Source organism: Papio anubis, chromosome 5 (genome assembly GCF_008728515.1).
Source record: "Papio anubis isolate 15944 chromosome 5, Panubis1.0, whole genome shotgun sequence".
NCBI classification, from domain to species: domain Eukaryota; kingdom Metazoa; phylum Chordata; class Mammalia; order Primates; family Cercopithecidae; genus Papio; species Papio anubis.
Window position 1 is genome coordinate 53682071 of NC_044980.1, and position 14957 is coordinate 53697027.

Genomic DNA, 14957 nt, shown 5'->3' on the forward strand with positions numbered 1-14957 from the left:
TATGGAGGCAGCTCTCTCAATCACAGCATTCAGGAAGTGTGAGCCCACTCCCAAAAGAACAGACAGCTGTCTACAGAGAGACTCTTGGTAGAAGACAAAAAAAAATCACTTCAGTAAGTTTAAGTCTTCCCTTTAAACTTGGGTCTCTTTTGCACATAAGAAAAAAAGAATCTCTAATAACTGCGTCCCTAAATATACTGAAATCTAGAAGACATGCCCATTTGAAAACTCTAATCTAGTAATTAAAGCTTCTCAGGTTTAACTGCACCTTAATAATGTAGCTTATTTTGTCAAGATCAGTTAAGGCCCTGTAATGCGATTTGGAATAAATGGACAGACAGAAATTAAAATGTGCTGGACAAGGTAATCAGAAATCTCGCTTCATTCAGTCAATAACAATGGCAATTCAGCAGGTTCCTTTTACTACTGGGATGTAATTGTGCTTGGCTTTAATTTCTTGTAATGATGGAACAAATTAAATTACTTCATACTTTTAGGAACATTTGGCTACATCATGTTTTGGCGCTTCCATAAACCCCACTGGAAATTAAATCAGCTCTGTGGTTGCTCATTCTCCCTCTTTAGTGCCATGTCTGCCTCCTGTCAGCAAAATGGTAATATTGTCTACCTTAATCCACCAGATGCAGTTGAGTTAAAAGAAATTACCTCCCCCGCCTCTCTCCTTTCAAATCTCCCTATTTGTAGCTATCAAATTTTGGCATGCCTGCTGGAACACAGTCTTGTTAGAACAAGCACAGTAATTCTCTCATGAGACTTTAGGACTCTCTCTACGACAAGGTCAGAATGTACCGTGATTCAAATTTAGATGAGGATATGAGTTGGTAAGAACATGAAGAGCATCAGACAGTTTTCAGGACTCCCACTACTTATTTTGTGCTATCAGTTTTTCCTTTCCCAAATTGCAGGTGGAGATGCAAGCTTTGAGGCTGGAAATCTATTGCTATATGCCATTAAAATTAATTAGCCTAGCACATTTTATCTTTAGGCCCTTACCTAGTGCAGGTAAAATATTGTAGCACAAAATAACACAACTTTGCCGGGTGCGGTGGCTCACGCCTGTAATCCCAGCACTTTGGGAGGCTGAGGCGGGTGGATCGCGAGGTCAGGAGATCGAGACCATCCTGACTAACACGGTGAAACCCTGTCTCTACTAAAAATACAAAAAATTAGCAGGGCGTGGTGGCGGGCACCTGTAGTCCCAGCTACTCCGGAGGCTGTGGCAGGAGAATAGCATGAACATGGGAGGCGGAGCTTGTAGTGAGCTGAGATCGCGCCACTGCACTCTAGCCTGGGCAACAGAGAGAAACTATGTCTCAGAAATAAATAAATAAATAACACAACTTTCCTGAACACTGTAGCTACTAAGTTCATATGGTAAAAGATTATACTATATATTATATTGCAAATAGTGTTGCAGACTGATATTAAATATTTAAAATGCATCATTATTAATAGGCAACACTGTGGCCGAGATTGCTAACTGTCCCCTAATATTGATGCTTTTCTTCATCCATTGTTTTCAAATACCAATTTTCATGTAAACATGTGACTGCCCAAAGTAGAGAAAATTCACAGCCTCCTTGGTTGCCAGGTGTTGCCATATAACTAAGTTTTGGTGTATGACTTGGTAGTAGAAGTGTTATGTAGATGTTATGTAGATGTGCTAGAAACTTAAAAGACATTTGTCAGCTATCTTTTTATCTGCCTGTATTTATTGTTTTCTCCTTCCTACTGGCTAGAATGTGAAGTTGATGACTGGAGTTGGAGCAGCCATATTGGACGGTGGGTTGAATTTAGCAACAGAGGCCACACCTCACAGTGCAATAACATGGAAAGAGCATGTGTCCTTGAAAACTGTACTGGATAGAGTTGCCATCTTAACTTTGGACTGCCTACTTTCAGATTTTACATGAAAGAGAAATATCTATCTTGCTGAAGCCACTTCTATTTTAAATCTCTCTATTTACTGCTGAATAAAATCCCAACTAGTGCAAACAATAACAAAAAATTCATATTCACTCATGATATAGGACTATACCGTAGTCTTTTTTTGTGTCATATATCTGTTCATTCACCATTTTTGCTTTGATGTTCAATAAACATCTCAAATCTAATATATCTATTAAAAATTTTTAAATTTTGGATTCAGAAGTACATGTGCAGGTTAGTCATATAGGTAAATTGCATGTCATGGAGTGCTGGTGTACAGATTATTCCACACCGAGGTAATAAGCACAGTACCCCTATAGCTTAGTCTTAAGAAGTAGTATGTTCACATAGACCAGGCTGAGATTTGGATGCTGGATGACTTTCTTCCAGTTTACTCTGATTTGAATATATTGTGTGGTAGTAGATGGCTAAACCGCTTGCTCCAAAACTATCTGACAACGCTTTTTAGAAAACGTGCCAAACAAAACTACAAGAATCACCCTGGAGTTTCCCTGAGGCTTCAGATATTTGTTTTCCCTGCCCTACTTGGAAATCATTCCAGCCTGGAAGCCACTGTGATGAACCAAAAAATGGTCTCCCTACCATGAAGAATAACACTGTTTCCATTGGTGAGAGGCTCTCCTTCCCGCAGGCACTCTCCCTCACTCATTAGACACTTGAATGATAAGGATGTTCATATATTTATTGGTGTTTCTATCATTTAGACAGTTGAATGTTACGAATGTTCATATATTTCTTCTTATTCAATAGTTTCACAAAAACACTATTCTTGTAAAGTCATTAAAAACTGGAGGGCCTTTTCATAATTATTTATTTCCATGATTTGTCATCTAAAGTCAATGTTCTCTCCTCCTGTCTATCTAATAGCTTTAAAGCTAAGTTCGGGTGGATCCAAGACATGCCTGAAAGGTTTATCAAATGACATACTGCAGTCACATGGTCGGAGCACAAACACCTCTGAATGTACAATATTTTAAAGCAAAACAGTTTATGTGTAAGCTCTATGATGTTACAGACCATGGCTTTCTTATTTATTACCAAATCCCCAGCTCCTAGAACAGTGCCCCTCAATATAAATCTGTCAAATGAATAAATGAAGAGTTTGCCTGCAGTAGTAAACTTGTTATTTGCACACACTTCAGGCCCACTTCTATGTGTACATTGTCAATGAGTCAGCCTTGTGGATGTCTTTGCAGGACTATCTGTATAACATCCACCACAGTTACCAGGGAACCCACTTTTCATAAATTGCTCCAGCATCACACACCCTCTTACAGAGATTCTTCCTGTCCATTCTAATCCCTGACACATTGTCATCCTCACTCGGATTCCCCGATGCATAGAAATACTGTTAAATATACTTGGGTAGACAGGGATAGGCATGCCCAAACTCAACTCCTTTTGGGAAAAAATACTGCAACTTTCAGAAATGTGTTAGCTATCTGCACAGATTATGAAACATAAATATCAATTATCTGTTCACAGCAGTGAAAGCCTGCATTTTTTTTTTAAGATAGCAAGTATAAAATGGCTATAAGTACCATATTGAGTAGATACCTACCACTACCTATTTCAGTGAAGGGATGGTTGTGTTGCAGGGTCAGAATGATTACTCACTGGTTGACACTCCCTCCAGGACTAAAGGCAGCATCACCAGTGTCCACTCTACTTCTCCACGGCTTACTGTTAAGGAGCAAGGCAATGGCATTATCTAAGTAGGAACTACTTCAATCTTTCAAAACCTGGAATTTGCTGATCACAAGAAGAAAAACAGTATAAAAACACAGAAAGACAAGATTCTCTGACTGTCCTAATGAATGCTAGCTAGTTATAATAGCATGGATAAGACACATAACCAAACATATAAGATCTATTACTTAAGGGGAATCTCTATTTATATTAACTCCTCTACTTTCTCTAAAACCAGTATTTAGTTATCTCTTATACATTGGCATATTGTCTATATTTGGAAAATTCAAAATATTAGTGATGTGACTTTTTTCCCTCAGACATCTGAGCTATCCCTCAACTAATAGTTGACCTGTTCTTCTATAGCTCAGTATCTGAGTTAGAACTCGAAGTAAAAAGGTATAAATAAGTCATGCTATAAAATTCAAAGGCAATCAGATGTTTGAGACTATAGTTATACAGAAAAGTGTCCTTGTTCTTGGGAGGACTACATCGAGGAGTTTAGGGATGGAGGGCCGTGATGTGTGCAGTTTTCTCTCAGGTGGTTCAGAGAAAAAAAAAAAACCAATGTGTGTGTATGTGTATGTGTGTGTATGTGTATGTGTGTGTATGTGCACATGGAGTGATACTGCAAATGAGGTGGAATGTTTACAATGAGTGAATGCATGTGGGTTTTTTTTGCACTATCCATGAAGCTTTCCAGTGTGTCTGAAATAACTTCCAAATAAAACTTTTTTTAAAAGGCAATCACAACAGCGGCAATGAATAATTCAATTATTTCATATTTGAGCTGTCTTTCCTGCCACCCCCACCCCCTATAACACTACATACATACATAGACTCACATAAGTGACACTTACTGTACTTTTTTGCCTATGTAATGAGTGTTGGCGAAGTATGTGAGTGGGAAATTCAGCCTTCTGCATTCAAGATCTAAGTAATTCTAAGAGATCTTTTAGATAATGATTTGACTTAAGACAACAATTTTGAGGTTATAATATGATGTCATTTCTTATAAACAGAACTGCCCTTTTGTCCTTTCAGATTTGATTGAAAATGGCCCATGGAGTACAACCACCTGAGAACATATCCTTGAGAAAGACAGTTGAGGCTTATTGCCTAAACCACAGGCTACTGAAAACTTGGCCAAAGGCGACTACTCTAGACTGGTGACTTCAAAAGTGCTGATGAATACAGTGAACCGTGAAAGATGCATGATTTGTTTTGAACATTTTACTATGATTGATGACCCAGATTTGGCAAGTTAGTTCACTCCCAGTGGAGATGAAAGTTTCACTGCCTTCTTTCTTTCAACATTCTTGTTGAGACAGCTTTCACTTTTATTGGCCAATGTACTAACAAATCACTTGCATTTGCAGCATAATGAATTCATTAGCAACACTGTGGATCAATGCTGTACATAATATTCCTGAGTCAACATTAACTCTTAATTAAATTTCCATAGTATAATGCCTCTGGAAATTTTCCTTCAGGCTACTAAACTTCAAGCCAACAGTCTAAGTGTTAATCAGTAATCATGTTAGTAACTTTTTGAGATGGGTCAGGGCCAGGGCCAGAGTCAGTGATCCATCATGAATGGCAGGTTTAAAAATGAATATATGTGATCAAAAATACCCAAAAATTGACTCAAAGCATTCTATCCTTTGGGTTATTCTAACACTCAGTGTATCAGCCTTCTGAGCAAGCCAATTTTTTATTGCCTTAAAAAGTCTAAAAGAAAAGATAAAAACAGAGATAATCAGTTTTGTTTGGCAATGGCGGGGGTGTGGGAAATGAAAAAGAAGAAAGTTAAAGATGAGTGAAAATAGGATAGTCTTGGCACTTTGGTATGAAATTGAAGTACTTATTTAAACTGATGAATATTGTACAGAAATATACAAAGAGCAGTGAGGGGCCAAGAACCTAATTCCAAGGTAACTACAAGGAAAAGATTTATTGATCTGGATCGTGCCAAAATTCAAGAGTTTGACTGTTGTCATTGTTGCTGTTGTTATTAAGTTTTAAAAAATGAGAAAAAAACATAGGTTTTTCTATTGCACTTACCAGGAAAGGAAAGAGAGAAGGAGGGTGACATGGAGGGGGCGGAGGGAGAGAGAGAGAGACAAAGACACTGACAAAGTCTGGAAAAAGATACAAATTCAGATTTAAGATCCCAAAATATGCTACATTTCTGCCCCCTTCAAAATATTAAACTTTGCTAAAATACACTGGAATTTTTTTTATTGTTTAGTTTTTAAATCAACTAGCAGGCCAATTAGCCAAGATGACATTCTCATCCTTGGTACTCTTTCAGGTGAGCTCTGTGGGCTCCCATCAGAAAGTCCTAGCCAACCAAGCTCTCACTGGGCCACTTTGTGCTCAGTAGACTGCATAGTCTCCTAAAATAAACCACACAGCCCTGATGCTGGTCCTGCCAAAGTGTGGTTTGCTGTCATGTCCTATAGGCTACCCGTTTCCCAGTGATTTATCATAATAAACCAAATGGGAATGAAATAACCAGAAATATGCCATAAATCTACTAGTGGTGAATTTTCAGTATTCTGCACACCATGCTGATTTGTTAATTCAGTTGGATCTCTATTAATCCTCTCTAAAATGTCATTAAACCATCTGTTTTGACTTGTTAATCAAACCACTTTAAAAAATGTATTTAGAGTATCAGTAACCCTTGAATTAATGCATCCATAAGTAATAATCCCCTCTCCAACTTTAGATTTATTTTTAAGCTCTAGCTTTTTTTCTACCATTCCAACAAATAGCCTGACTTCCAAAAGTAAGAATCACTTCAGTTGTAGAAATGTCCAGAGGGTGCCCTACTTTCAAAACAGGAAGCAAATTGATCCAGCAGTCCCACTTCTTGGTATATAGCCATAAGAACTGAAATTTGGATCTTGAAGAGATATTTTCACTGCAGCATATTCGTAATAGCTAAGATACAGAAGCAACCTAAATGTCCATCAACAGATGAATGGACAAAGGAAATGTGGTATATACATACAATGAAATATTATTCAGCCCTAAAAAATGAAGGAAATCCTATCATTTACAACAAGTTGGATGGAACTGGAGGACATCATGCTAAGTGGAATAAACCAGACACAGAAAGACAAATACTGCATGTCTCACTTACATGTATAATCCAAAATAGTCAAACTGATGAAAGTATAAAGTAGAATGGTGGTTGCCAGGAGCTGGGGGAAGATGGAAATTGGTAGATGTGGTCAAGGGTTACAAAGTTTTAGTCTTGCAAAATAAGTTCTGGAGAGCTGCTATATAACATAAGTATACAATCAACAATACTATATTGTATACTTAGACATTTGGTAAAAGGGTGGATGTTATATTAACTGTTCTTACCATGAAAGGAAAACAAAACAAAACAAAACAAAACCAAAAAAGTGGGAGGAAACTTTTGGAGGCAATAAATAAGTTTATGACATTGATTGTAATGGTGGTTTTAGGGTGTATACCTATCTCCAAACATCTTGCAGAATAAACATCTTAAATCTAAAGCTTCCTTGGGAAAGAAGATGAGAAAATAATTGTCAAGAGACTGTACACCAATAAAATAGTCAAGGACTACAGTGAAAACTTAGGAATCCCGTTTCTTCCTTTGACTCACACTGTTTGATCATATCATTCAAGTCAGCATTTGGAAGTTATTGAGACATTTCAACATAAGATTGTCCTTATGATCTATGATTTGGGACTCTCTTATAAGAAAGTCCATTTTATACCAATTTGTTTTGTTCCTTGGTAACTAGACCTTTTTAAATTGGATCTAAGAATTAATATTCTTATCTCATAAAGAAGACCAAAAGGATCCAAGTAGATGGAGTTCAAAGGTAGTCCCCATTAAAGCATCTTTACCTTAAGCAAAGATGTCCCAATTTTTCATGCTTGTTTTTCAGATGCTGTTCTAAAAAAATGTACCTTATTCCTTCTACTAAAAGAAAACCTATCAATTCATTGATTCATTGAACAAATACTTATTGAACATATAGTATGTACTAAACACTGGGTAAGATTCCAGATAGATATGCAAAGAGGAATAAGTAAGCCCCTGCCCTTAAGAAAACTCACAGTCTGGTCAAGCTAACAAACAATTCTAGAGCAACTGTGTGATAAGGGCTCTGACAGCACATGCAGGAATGCAGAGAGAGGCACCCTTGGTCTTGGAGGGGCTTCCCAGAGTGGGCGATTTTTGATGTGTCACAAAAGGAGGAGCTATTAGGGCACAGAGAAGAGCAAGAGTGAAGTGCGGAAAGGAGTGAATAGATGGGGAGGGGACCCAGGCAAAGAGAATGACATAGGCAAAGGTGCAACATCATGGGAACACAGTACATTTGGAAGCCTGTCCACCATTTGTTACAGCAGAGAGTGCATGTGTGGGTGGAGATGAGGCTGCAGAGATGGGCTAGAGAGGATTATGAGAGATGAATGACTAGCAAAGGAGGTTGGTCATGTCCTTATGTGGTGGGGGACCATGGAAAGATTTTTATTTGTAAGACATGGTTTCTTCTTCATTCTATGGCAAATAGCAGATACTATGGTCTGAATGTTTGTGTCCCTCCCCACATTCATATGAGGTGAAACCTCATCACCAACGTGATGGTATTAGGAGGTGGGGCCTTTGGGAGATAATTAGGTCATGAGGGCACAGCCCTCATAAGGGGATTAGTGGCTTATAAAGGAGGCCCAAGAGAGCTGCCTTGCCCCTTCTACCATGTGAGGACAAAGCCAGAGGCACTATGACCCAGGAAATGAGCCCTCACCAGATACCGAGTCTACCAGTGCCTTGACTTTGGACATTCTAGTCTCCAGAACTGTGAGAAATAAATTTCTGTTGTTTATCGGCCGCCCAGCTCATGATTTTTCATTTTATTTATTTATTTATTTATTTATTCATTCATTCATTCATTCATTCATTCTTTTTGAGACAGAGGTTTGCTCTGTCACTCAGGCTGGATTTCAGTGGCATGATCTCAGATCACTGCAACCTCTCCTTCCCAGGTGCAAGTGATTTTAGTGCCTCAGCCTCCTGAGTTGCTGGGATTACAGGTGCTTGTGACCACACCTGGCTGATTTTTGTATTTTTAGTAGAGATTGGGTTTCATCATGTTGCCCAGGCTCGTCTGAAACTCCTGACCTCAAGTGATCTGCCCACCTCAGCCTCCCAAAGTGCTGGCATTACAGGCATGAGCCACTGTGCCTAACTATGATATTTTGTTACAGCAGTTTGAATGGACTAAGACAGAAGAAAAAAATAGGTCTTTCTGGAGAGTGGGCTGAAAGAAAATAGCTGTAGGTTTCTAAAGAGAGAAAAAGATACATGTTTGACAGTATGTTTCAATTAGTACTTGTTTTGAAATGCAGTAAGTTATCGTATACCTTATTCCATTTCTAATCTATATGATGGCATTTAAATATTGACTAGGTTTCTGATACAATTTTTGGAGTCTGAATGTCACTGCATGGATGAATAAACCAAACAGATTGGATTCATATGGGTTTGCCAAATGACAAATTTTTTTCCACGTAAGATTACAGGAAAAACTGATTTCACTCAACTTCCTGCCTTATTTGTATCAGAACTGAAGTCAGTGCTGTTATCCCTTTGCATGTTCTTTTGTATTTAAAATCTGATACAGAATTGTGCTGTTACAGAAGAAATAATTTAATGCATTCTGCCCTCTTATTTCTCATGAGTTTTCATTTATAAACAAAACAAAACAAAACAAAAGGACATGGATTTTTCTTTATTTCTAGACTTCATAAACTTTTTAGTTATTAAATAAACACGTGTTAATTTAGTAGGTAAAATATTGCATATATTAAAAGATACTTAGAGACTCTTATGTTGTCAGTTTTTCATGACTCAAAATTTATGAAAACCATCTAAGACTATCAAAATGAAGTTCAACTGTAGACCTTGAATTGACAAAACATGAACCACATTGACTTGAGGTCCAGGGCTTAAAACTGCCTATTTGAACTCTAGGTTAAAAAGCATGTGTAAAATGCAAAGTCTGACATCTGTACAGCTGACTATTGTGAAGTCTCAGTATCATTGTTCATAAGTAAAGCTTGCCCCTAAGACATACCATAAGCATTCCCGGAGGATACAGATTTCATTTAACATGATTGTTGATATTGGTAGTGTATTTCACGTGAACTTATGAAATCAATGTCTACACAGACAATTTAGATACTGAAACTTTTTTAAAGTAAAGTATTGTTTTGTTAGGGGCTAGATCTGAATTTTTTCATTCATTTGTTCTTTTGTTCACTCATTTGTTAGTTCAGTTATTTACTCAAAAATGTATATTGAGCAATTTCTATATGGCAGACACTGACAGATGCTGGATTCAGTGATGTGCAAAGCATTCGTGGTTTCTATGCCCAAGGATCCTATCCTGTGGAGTGTAGAGTCAAACAAAGAATGTCAACAACAAATGAAATTTTAATCTTATTAAGTTATACGCAAAAATGTAACCCCTCCAAAAAAGACAATTTATTTCCCACTAAGGAATGAAGACAGCCCACTGAGGAAGATAAACATGTAAGCAAATGTAAAGCAAAATAATCAATAGGTAATGCAGTTTTTGAAAAAGAAGGGGCTTTAGGCAGGAAGTCCTGGGTTTGGATTTGGGTTTCAAATCTAGCTATGTACTCTTGGGCCACATACCCAAGTCTTCTAAGTCTCAGTTTCCTCTTCTTTAAAGTTAGCCTAAAACTACCTCGCTCATCTAATGGTGTGAGAATTAGGTAAACAGCCAGGTAGCTTATCAAACTGTAATTATTATAATTGTTATTTTCTTGAGTCATGAAAGTTTTCACACTGAATGGAACATTTCAACTTGACCTGGAAGAGTAAGTAGTTTATCAGGAAGAAAGAATTTGTTAGGGTATTCCAGAGAGAAGGAACAAAATGTGCAAATTCAAGTAGTCAGAATCAAAACGGTTTCTTAAAAGGAATGGCAAATAGATCAGTGCAGTTGGAGCATAATGTTATCTAAATAATCCGTTAGACCTTTTCTTTAACTGATAAAATAAAGCAAGCATTCCAAAAATCAATTTAAATCCATCTTCCTCCTTACACCTCTCCATTCCCCATACCATGGAAACACAGTTCTACCTCTTTTACAATGAGTTTTCAGTGTTAAGAGACTTGGTTCATCAAGATTAGCAAACTTCGCAGCACTGAACAAAAGAGAAAAAAAACTTTACAGCAAATATGTTCCATGTGAAAGCATCTCCAGCAGGTTCAGAAGATGCAATGAAGAGACTAAAACTTGATATAGGGATATTTCAGTGGTGCTCGTACCAGCATCCTAATATTATGTTCTACCTTAGTAAAATCTATCCCTTATTACTCACCCTATCTGTAGACTCTTTTATGGAACAAGAAGCTTTTTTTTTTTTTTTTTTTTTTTTTTTTCTCTCATCCAGTGGGGAAGCCCTCTTCTTCCCTGGGTGATTCCTGAGTAACCAGGAAAACAGCAGTCACAGTCAACCCAGTTAGTACTTGCAGGAAACCTCTCTTCTATGATGCTCCAAATGACTCACAGTTCCAGATGGCCTTGTCAGCCTTCATCCACATTCCACTCTTGGCACCATTAACCTGGTCTAATGTGGTTGCAAAAAAATAACTTTCCTTGTTATGAGGACCAGTGTTTTGAAAAATTAAAAATGTTATAAAATTAAAATGTTTATATTTGGAAATTATTTCCAAATATAAAAGGAGCCTGTCTTCATTATAGATTATTTGGAAAAAATACAGAGGGGTGCAAAAGAAAAATGGAAACAAGCCATCTTTTCCCCCCCATAATTCTACCACTCAGAGGTAACTACCGTGAACATTTTGATGTATTTATTTCGAGTATTTTTAGAAAGTAGATCACTATAAGCGATTTCTGAAGCAGAATTACCAAGTCAGAAGGATAAACATTTTTATGTCTCTTAATGTGTATTGCCAGATAGCTTTTAAGAAATATTACAGCAATTTCTACTTTTAGAAGTACTGCTTGAGAGTGATGTTACATGGTATTCTCACTAACATGTATACAATGTTATAAATACGTCAAAAATTAAAACTTTGCAACTATGCTATCTCCTTGTTTCAATTTGAACTTATTACAAGAGTGATCAATTTTTAAATTTAAATGTTATTTTTAGCAAAGTTACAGATGCAAATAGTTTAGAGAACTGAGTAGTACCACAAGGATTAAAAAAATAAATCTCCTGCACTGCATCGCCCACCCACAATACATACATATATCTTCCACTCCCCAGTGGGTACCCATTTTCAAATATTTCAGCTGATTCATTTGCTATACTCCATTCTATCTCTAAATGATATAACTTCATGGTTACTTCTTTTTGTTTTTGAGATGGAGTCTCATTCTGTCGCCCAGGCTGGAGTGCGGTGGCACGAACTTGGCTCACTGCAACCTCTGCCTCCTGGCTTCAAGTGATTCTCCTCCCTCAGCCTCCTAAGTAGCTGGGACTACAGGTGTGTGCCACCATGCCCAGCTAATTTTTTTTTTTTTTGTATTTTTTTTAGTAGAGACCAGGTTTTACCATATTGACCAGGCTAGTCTCAAACTCCTGACCTCATGATCCGCTTGTCTCAGCCTCCCAAAGTGCTAGGATTACAGACGTGAGCCACCACGCTTGGCCTATGGTTACTTCTTAATAGTTCATTTTTTGGGCGTTGCTTATTGATACTTCATAGTGGAAGATAAGGATTTACCTTTGCAACACTTCACACTTCTCATCCCCCATCCTTCTAATATATTATAATTTTACTTAGATTGATAGTCATTGTGTTTCCATGAGCAGAACCAAAGAAAAACTATAAGCAGCTAAACTATGTAACATACTCTGATTACTTTTTTTTTCCTTGTTGAAAATCCTTGTCTTTTGTTAGTTTCTTTGTTCCCTTAGGTGTCCACATATATTTATCGCTAATTCAATCCAGACTTTCCCCATATTGCAAAAATCTAAGTATGGCTCAAACACATCAAGAATTTTATTAAATTCATCTTCTTGAAGGAATCTCACCCAGAGGCCTCTTTGATCTGGATTGGTTGTTCTCTATGTCTCTTGCTCAGCTGTCACTTTGGGATGTTCTTTCATTACTATCCCAAGGGTAATGCTTTTAGAGTTTATTCCCTTGTTTTTGTGAGCATGTTTTCCAGTAGCTTCCTGAGTCAGTAGGCATCAGAGATACACTTTTTAAAGGCTCGCACCTCTGAAATAATCTTTATTCCATGCTCCCTCTTGATCAATTGTTTGGCTGACTATAGAATTCTTGATTGAGAATCATTTTCCTTCAGAATTTAAAAGGTACCACTTCATTCTTTTCTAGGTTTCAAAATGAATCTTAAGAAGTCTGATGCCCTTTTGATTTTTGATCCTTCTATATGATATGATAATCATCCTTAGAACAAGTCACAAGTCTCTTTTTAAATACTTTATATTATGGTAAATGCTCCAATTAATGAGTTCTGGAAATTTTTCTTCAATTTTGTCCTCCTGCAGTTTTCTGTTTTTTTCCTAGAATTTCTGATTTTAGATGTTAGATTTCCTGAACTGGTCCTCTGATTTCCCACTTTTTCTTCTGTATTTTCTACCTTTTTGTATTTTTGCTCTACTTCCATAGAGATGTCCTCAATTTACCTTTCAACCCTTCTATTGAGTTTTTAACTTATTCTATCATATTTTTACTTTCCAAGAGCTCGTTTCCTATTCTCTGAGTGTTTTTTTTTTTTTCATAGCATCTGCTTTTGTTTCATGGAAGCAATGTTAACAATATTTTTGAATACAGTATCAAGTGTATCTGTTCTCTCTCTGATGATACTTTATAAGTTATCTTCTTCCTGCAAATCTGTACTTTTTTTTTTTTTCTTTTTGAGATAGAGTCTCACTCTGTCACCCAGGCTGGAGTGCAGTGGGACCATGTTGGCTCACTGCAACCTCCATCTCTTGGGTTCAAGCAATTCTCCTGCTTCAGCCTCCTGAGTAGCTGGGATTACAGGTGCCCACTACCATGCCTGGCTAATTTTTTTTACATTTTTAGCAGAGATGGGGTTTCACCATGTTGGCCAAGCTGGTCTTGAACTCCTGACCTCAAGTGATCTACTCGCCTTGGCCTCCCAAAGTGCTGGGATTACAGGCAAAAGCCACTGCAGTCGGCCAACATCTGTACTTCTTTAAAGTTGGTCTTTTTCCATTTGTTTTGGTTTCTATCCTTCGTTTGCTTTTTCTAAGTATTTGATAAATCTTATCTGTCTACTCATATTTAAGGCTAGAGTACTAAAAATCAGACTTGAAGCTCTGTTTGCATGGGTAAGATTTGTCATCTACATCCACTTTTTGATGATCCAACTGAACAGTTTCATTCAGAAATGCCTTGCATCATTATCTTTGGGTCTTTTCTCTTGGGTTGGTGAATTCCAGAGGCTATGTCAATCTCTTGTCCAGAAGGCTTAAGCATAGTTGGAGGCTGACTGGGAGAAGATGGTTGGGACTTTCAACCTTCAGAATTCATTCACCAAATATTTAAGCATCTATATTTGGCAGCCTCTATTCTAGCCACTGAAGACATAGTGGTAAACAGAATTTAAAAAGTCTTGTGTTATCATGAACCCAAACATATAAGTGTTTATTTAATCCCTCTGTTTTCAGAATGGCACTCAATCTTCAACCTACCTAGGTTCCCCTTGTCTAGGGACTGTTTTACATTCATCAGAGAATGAATGTCCAGTATTTTGCTGGGATATAGAAGGGAAAGCCACATAGCTCCACAGAGCTTAAGATGAGACCTGCAGGTCTAACTGTTTCTTAAATAGTGTTAGTCTTTACCCCATTTTTCTCAGGTGCTGGATATGGCTGCTTTCTGAGTCTTTTGGTTGTTCTTCACTATTCATGGGATTACTCTTTGACTTTCCCTAATGCTAGCACAGGATTCTGCTGTAACTATCTACTACAGCAGTTACCCCTTGCATACTTGTTTTTCAGCTTCCAAAAATTTTGTTGCTGTTATCTCCTTTCCCACTTTCTTTGTCCTTGTCATTTATGCCTATAAATGTCCACTGATGGTTTTCTGAAGGCAGAGGAGTTAAATGAATGTGTTAATTACTGTAGATGTAATCAGAGGTCTTAATGTTGTTTTTTGGTTTTCTGTTTTACTATTCTAACTTGGCATTTATAGATCTTCCTTGTGAGTAGTCTGAATTTGTCTTTAATGATTTAACATTGAAACAGTATTT

The 14957-nt window shown here is 37.3% G+C and overlaps 1 protein-coding gene and 1 long non-coding RNA gene across 17 annotated transcripts in view; one reads left to right on the forward strand and one right to left on the reverse strand.

The window, feature by feature from the left end:
- Positions 1 to 5127, forward strand: part of LOC103880972 — a 28800-nt gene extending 23673 nt beyond the window's left edge. For all 3 annotated transcript variants that reach the window (XR_004183957.1, XR_004183958.1, XR_004183956.1), the window contains 2 exons: positions 1761 to 1803; positions 4705 to 5127. This is a non-coding gene — a long non-coding RNA (uncharacterized LOC103880972). The remainder of the gene's footprint in view (positions 1 to 1760; positions 1804 to 4704) is intronic.
- Positions 1 to 14957, reverse strand: part of PDE4D (phosphodiesterase 4D) — a 1533637-nt gene that overhangs the window by 83352 nt on the left and 1435328 nt on the right. The window lies entirely within an intron of this gene.